The sequence below is a fragment of the Hippopotamus amphibius genome, chromosome X (genome assembly GCF_030028045.1).
Source record: "Hippopotamus amphibius kiboko isolate mHipAmp2 chromosome X, mHipAmp2.hap2, whole genome shotgun sequence".
In the NCBI taxonomy this organism is placed as follows: domain Eukaryota; kingdom Metazoa; phylum Chordata; class Mammalia; order Artiodactyla; family Hippopotamidae; genus Hippopotamus; species Hippopotamus amphibius.
In genome coordinates, this window is record NC_080203.1 from 24,820,741 (window position 1) to 24,828,684 (window position 7,944).

Consider the following 7,944-nt stretch of genomic DNA (forward strand, 5'->3'; position numbering starts at 1 on the left):
AAAAGATGAAGATGGGATGTTATAATAATATCTTAAAGTTCAGGGAGAGGGAGACAAGATGGCAGAGTAGGAGGACCTTGAGCTCATCTCCTCTCATGAGCACACCAAAATCACAGCTAACAGCTGAACAACCATCAAAAAAAAAAGACAAAAAAAAAAAAAAAAAAAAGACTGGAATCTACCAAAGAAAGATATTCTACATTCAAATACATAAAGAAGAAACCACAAGATGGTAGGAAGGGTGCACTCACAATACAATCAAATCCTATACCACCTGAGTAGGCAACCCACAAACTAGAGAATAATTATATTGCAGAAGTTCTCCCATAGGAGTGAGAGCTGTGAGCCTCACACCAAGCTCCCCAGCCTAGAGATCTGGCATCAGAAGGAAACCCCAGAGCATTTGGCTTTGAAGGTCAGCAGGACTTGACTGTAGGAGCTCCACAAGACTAGGGGAAACAAAGACTCCACTCTTGGAGGGTGCCTACAAGATCCCACATGCACTGGGTCCCAGACCAAAAGCAGTGACTCCATAGGAGCCTGGGCCAGACCTACATGCTGGTCTTGGAGGGTCTCCTGGGTAGCTGGAGCTGAGGCTCTCTCTGGGCAACAAAAGCTGGTATCAGACAAAGTGTGGACCTTCATGAACTCTGGCTGGAGGCAGACATTTTAGGTCCTTGGTACTGAGACCAGGCCATACCCAAAGCCTGTAAGCTCCCATGCTAGGACACTTCAGGCAAAACAACTAACAGAGTGGGAATACAGCCCCATGCATCAGCAGACAGGCTGCTGCCTAAAGACTTCTTAAGCCCACAGCCATCTCTAGACATGGACCTTAAGAAGGCCCTGCCCACAAAAGGGACAAGACACAGCTCCACCCACCAGTGCCCACCTACTAGGAAGCCTGCACAAACCTCTAGACCAGCCTCATCCACCAAGAAGCCAATACCAGAAGTAAGGAAATTATGATACCACAGCCTGCAGAAATGAGTCCACAACACACAAGTCAGAACCTACCCTGGGATAGGCTGGTCCCTGGCCCTTGGGAGATGAGACAGGTGTGTACTGCTGGGACACACAGGGTATCCCTTACAGAGGGCCACTTCTCCAAGGTCAAGAAATGTAACTAACTTTCCAAATACATAAAAATAAAAATAGAAATTTAGACAAAATCAGATAGCAGAGGAATATGTTCTAAAGGAACAAAATAAAACCCCAGAAGAACAACTAAGGGACATGGAGATAGGCAATCTACCTGAGAAAGAGTTCAGAGTAATGATTGTAAAGATGATCCAAGAACTCGGGAAAAGAATGGATGCACAGAGTGAGAAGTTACAAGAAGTTTTTAACAGAGAGTTAGAAAATATGAAAAACAACCAGAGTTGAATACAATAACTGAAATGAAATATATACTAGAAGGAATCAAGAACAGAATAATGAAGCAGAAGTATGGATAAGTGAGCCTGGGAGACAGAGTGGTAGAAATCACTACCATGGAACAGAATAAAGAAAAAAAGTATGAAAAGAAATGAAGAGAGTTTAAGAGACCTCTGAGACAATGCCAAATGCACCAACATTTGCATTGCAGGGGTCCCAGAAGGAGAAGAGAGAAAAGGCCTGAGAAAATATTTGAAGAGGTAATAGCTGAAAACTTCCCTAACATGGAAAAGGAAACAGTCACCCAAGTCTAGGACATGCAGAGAGTCCCATACAGCAGAGGTCCCCAACCCCCAGGTCATGGACTGGTAAAGGTCCACGGCCTGTTAGGAGTTGGGTCACACAACAGGAGGTTAGCAGCAGGCAAGTGAGCAAAGATTCACCTGCTGCTCTCCATCACTCCACATTGCTTGCATTACCACCTGAACCATCCACCACTCCCCATTCCATGGAAAAATTTTCTTCCACAAAACTGGTCCCTGGTGCCAAAAAGGTTGGGGACTGCTGCCATATAGGATTAACCCAAGGAGGAACACACCAAGACATACACTAATCAAATTGACAAAAATTAAAGATAAAGAGAAAATATTAAAAGCAATGAGTGAAAAGTAACAAATAATGTACAAGGGAACTGCCTCATAAGGCTATCAGCTGATTTTTCAGCAGAAACTCTGCAGGCCAGAAGGAAGTGGCATGATATTTTTAAAGTGATGAAAGGGAAAATCCTTTCTAAGTTTTCCTGTTCAACCAACTAAGAATATTCTACCCAGCAAGGCTCTCATTCAGATTTGACAGAGAAATCAAAAGCTTTACAGACTAGCAAAAGCTAAGAGAATTCAGCACCACCATACCAGCTTTACAACAAATACTAAATGAACTTCTCTACTTGGAAACGTCAACAACTAGAAACAAGAAAATTACAAAATGGGAATGCTCACTGGTAAAGGCAAACACACAGTAAAGACAGGAAATCATCCACACACAAATACTATGTCAAAACCAGTAATTGTGGGAGGAGAGTACAAGTACAGGATACTGGAAATGCATTTGAAATTAAGAGATTGGCAACTTAAAAAAATCATGTGTGTATATATATATATATAGATTGCTATGTCAAAACCTTATGGTAACTGCAAATGAAAAATCTATAAAAGACATACACATGGAAAAGAAAAAGCAATCCAAACACAACACTAAAGAAAGTTATCAAATCAAGAGAAGAGAACAAAAGAAGAAAAGACTGACAAAAACAATTTCAAAGCAATATTAAAAAATGGCAATAAGAATAAACATCGATAATTACATTAAATGAAAAAGATTAAATGCTGCAACCAAAAGACACAGACTACCTGAATGAATGCAAAAACAAGACCTGTATATGTACTGTCTACAAGAAACTCACTTCAGATCTAGACACACATACAAACAAAGTGAGAGGGTAGAAAAATGTATTCAATGCAAATGGAAATCAAAAGAAACCTAGAGTAGTAATACTCATATTGGACAAAATAGAATTTAAAATAAAGACTGTCACAAGAAACAATGAAGGACACTGCATAATGATCAAGGGATCAATCCAAGAAGAAGATATAACAATTGTAAATACATATGCACCCCACATAGGAGCACCTCAGTATGTAAGGCAAATGTTAGACATAAAAGGAGAAATTAACAGTAACATTAATAGTGGGGGACTTTAACGCCCCATTTATATCAATGGACAAATCATCCAGAGAGAAAAATCAATAAGGGAACACAGGCCTTAAGTGACGAATTAGACCAGATGGACTTAACTGATATTTATAGAGCATTCCACTGGAAAGCAGCAGAATACACTTTCTTTTCAAGTGCACATGGAACATTCTCCAGGATTGATCACATCCTGGGGCGCAAAGAAAGCCTCAGTAAATGTAATGAAATTGAAATTTTATTAAGCAGATTTTCTGACCACAATGCTATGAGATCAGAAGTCAACTATGAGAAAAAAACTGCAAAACACAAAAACACACAGAGGCTAAACAATATGCTACTAAGCAACCAATGGGTCACTGAAGAAATTAAAGAGGAAATTAAAAAAATACCTAGAGACAAATGAAAATGAAAGCATCATGATCCAAAACTTACAGAACATAGCAAAAGCCATTCTAAAAGGGAAGTTCATAGTAATACAAGTTTACCTCAGGAAACAAGAAGAATCTCAAGTAAACAACCCAACCTTTATAGCTAAAGCAACTAGAGAAAGAAGAACAAATAAAACCCAAAGTTAGTAGAAGGAAAGAAATCATAAATATCAGATCAGAAATAAATGAAATAGAGATTAAAAAATATAATGGGAAAGATCAGTGAAACTAACAGCTGGTTATTTGAAAAAATAAACAAAATTGATAAACCTTTAGGCAGACTTATCAAGGAAAAAAGGGATAGGGCCCAAATCAATAAAATTAGAAATGAAAAAGGAGAAGTTACAATGGACAACACAGAACTACAAAGGACCATAAGAGACTACTACAAACAACTATATGGCAATGAAATGGACAACCTAGAAAAAAATGGACACATTCTTAACAAGGTACAATCTCCTAAGACTCAACTATGAAGAAGTAGAAAATATGAGCAAACCAATTACAAGTACTGAAATTGAATCTGTGATTAAAAAATTCCCAACAAACAAAAGTCCAGGACCACATGGTTTTACAGGTGAATTCTACCAAACATTTGGAGAAGAGTTAACACATGTCCTTCTGAAACTATTCCAAAACATTGCAGTGGAAGGAAGACTTCCAAACTCATTCTATGAGGCCAACATCACCTTGATACGAAAACCAGACAAGGATACCACAAAAAAATAAATAAATAAAATAACAGGCTTAATGTCACCTATGAACATAGACACAAAAATCCACAACAAATACTAGCAAACTGAATCCAACAGTACATTAAAAGGATTATTCACCATGGCCAACTGGGATTTATCTCAGGGATGCAAGGATTTTTCAATATTCACAAATCAGTGTGATATACCACATTACCAAATTGAAGAATAAGGACCATATGATCATCTCAATAGATGCAGAAAAAACTTTTTGATAGAATTCAACATCCATTTATGAGAAAAACTCTCCAGAAAGAGGGAACCTACCTCAACATAATAAAGGCCAAATATGACAAACCCACAGCTAACATCATACTCAATAGGGAAAAGCTGAAAGCATCTCCTTACTTGGGACTTATGTGCAATTATTTTTATAGCTTCTTAAGTTGGAGACTTAGATCATTTATTTTAGACAATTAAAAATTTCCTGTATACTCACTTCTTTTGTTATCATTCATTTAAATAACTTTTCTAATTTCTGTGTAATTAATTACTTCATCTATTTAGGAATATGTTGCTTACTTTTTAAAGTTTGGCTATTTCCAGATTTTGTTCCTGATATCAGATTAAATTCCATTGCAATCAAACTATATATTTTATAATTTCAATATTTTCAAATTTATTAAAACTTGCCTTATGGCCCTGTATATAGTAGACTATCTTGGTCAATATATCATGTTCTCTGGATTCTGGAGTAGAACTTTATGAACGTCACTTAGGTCAATTTTGATAGTGTTGTTCAAATATTCTGTATCCTTACTCATTTTTTGTCTCATCCATCAATTACTGAGAGAAGTATGTTAAAAATATTAACTACGATTGTAGAATTGTCTTTTTCCTTTCACTTCTGTCAATTTTTGCTTCATGCATTTAGAAACTCAATAATTATGTGCATATCCAATAGAAATCATCTTTTCTTGATTACATCATCGTGATATATTCTTATTTGTGTCTGGTAATACTCCTTTTCTTGACGTCTGATTCATCTGATATTATAAACTCATGCTGATTGTATACATGTATTTTTTTTTCCATTCTTACTTTCCAACAATTTGTATCTTTATACTATCCTTCTTGTAAATAGTATTTATCCTATTTTTTATTAGGCCTTACAATCTCTGCCTTTTAAATGGAATGTGTTTTCCATTTATATTAATTTTAAGCATTGTTTTCTTTGGTTTTAAGGCTATGATCTTGATATTTGTTTTTTGCTTTTTTATTTCCTTGTTTTCTTTTCAACCTTTATTTTGAAATCATTTTAGACTTAATCACACACTTGCAAAAGTAGTACAATATCTCACACACCCTTCACCCATCTCCCCTAGTTATTAAAACTAGGAAATAAACATTAGTATAATGCTATTAACTAAATTAACAGACCACTAAGATTTTACTAGTTTCCTCTAATGTAATTTTTCTGTTCCAGGATCTAATCAGAGATCTCATATTGTCTCTTTGACACTTTTGAAGAGTATTGGTCAGTTATCTTGTAGAATGCCCCTCAATTTGTCTGTCTGATGTTTTTCCATGATTACATTGAGGTAATACATTATTGTTATTATTGGTAAAAATATCGTACATGTAATGTGTCCTCTACTCATCATATCAGATATCATATGATGTCATTATATCTTTTTTTTGATGTCATTATATCTTATTATTGAGGATGTTAAATTGGTTTGCATGGTGCCATCAGATTTCTCTTTTGTAATTAATAAATATTTGGGAGTAATTTAAAGCCATGCAAATATACTGTTTCTCCTTAAAATTTTGTCCACCAGGTTTGTCATTGTTTGGTACATCTTGCCTCAGCAATTATTAATATTGTGTTCTATTTCCATTATCCCTTCTATACATATCACTTGGAATTCTTCTAGAAGGAGGAGTTGTCCCTTCTTCCTCAATTATTAAATGAAATCTTTATGACCAAGTGGTTATTTATTTTATTTGGGAGGAGTTATTATCCAATAACATTGTTATTTATTTTGTTGCTCAAGTTTTTCCAAATTTGGCCATCTGTGAGCTCTTTCAGGTTGGCTTCTGTGCCTTTCTGATAAAATTTCATTAATTTTTGGGTTTAGTACATCCTTATTTCTGAAATCACAAGGTGCTCCAAATTCAGCTTGTATATTCCCTGCCACAGTTTGAGGTCAACAACTTCCTTTTACTGACAAATGATATTTAGAAACTAATAACTGGTAGCTAGGCATTGCTACTGAAGAGTCATTTCTTCTAGTCACCTTCTGTGGGTGGAGTTAGAACCATATGTATTAATACTATCTAATGTATACACATACACCTTTTTATTTCTGTATCTATTTATCTGCATGTTTACCCACACACATACACATACACAGAGTCATACTAATACCTCTCCAGCACCACCAATTTCCTTCTTGCATACTTCCTTTTATATTTGTAATTTCTTTCTCCAATAGTAAGAAAACTGGCTCTTCACTACATTTACTTATTTTTCAATGCTGGAATACAAATGAAATGATTTTAGAATCACTACCCCATACTCATCTGAAAAACAAATTTAGCAACTAGAGTACAGTGTTTGCATGTAACTCTTCGTATAACCTTGCATTCTTTAATCAAAAAATACTGTTTTCCAAAGTTATGTAGGCCATCTCCTTCCCTCTCCATTCCATCAGTGTAACTATGTGACTCAGTTGTAAATTGGATTCATTTGTCATAGTCTGCATTTATCCTGGGATACTACCACATCCTGAAATATTTTTTTTTGCTCGCATATAGTAAATTTCACTTTTTAGTGTGTATTCTTTAGTGGTGTATAGTTGTATGGGTTTTAAGAAATACATAGAGTTAACACCACCACAATTCCTCACAGAATGGTTTCTTAACCTCCCAATTTTCCATAAGCTCTCCCTCTGTAGTCTAAACACCTCACCACCCTTCCACTCCTTGTGACCAGTGAACAGTTTTCCAATCCTATACTTTCCATTTTCTATAATGTCATATAAATGGAGCCATATTGTATATAATCTTTTGGATCTGGCTTCTTTCTTTTATCAAACTGCATTTAAGATTTACCCAAGTTGATGAATTAATTACCAGTTCCTTATTTTTCTTGCTAAAGAAACACTCCATTCCATGTATGTAACAAGGTTTATCTATCCATTCACCTTTTGAAAGGCATCTGAGTTCTTTTCATTTTGGAGAAATTTTTGAATAAAGCTTCTATGTATATGTCCAAGCATTTGTGTGCAAATAATTTATATTTCTCTTGGATAAATACTTAGGATTTGGATTGCTATACATATGGTATATGGTTATTTAACTTTATAAGAAACTGCCAAACTGTTCTCTGGGATAATTATAACATTTTTATATTCTTACCAGCAATGTTTGAGAATTCCAGTTGTTCTACATTCTCTCCAAAACTTGGTACGTTAAGTTTTTGTTTATAAGTTTATCCATTTTAATAGGTGTGTAGTGATATTTCATTGTGCTTGTTTCCATTTTTCCCAAATAGTGATCAACATTATTCTTCATTATGGGAAAGCAAATAAAAACAAAATGAGCTATCTTTATAGTCATACCAAAATAGCCAAAATTAAAAAAGCTTACAATTCCAAGCTTGCTAAGGATGTAGAACAACTAGAATGCTC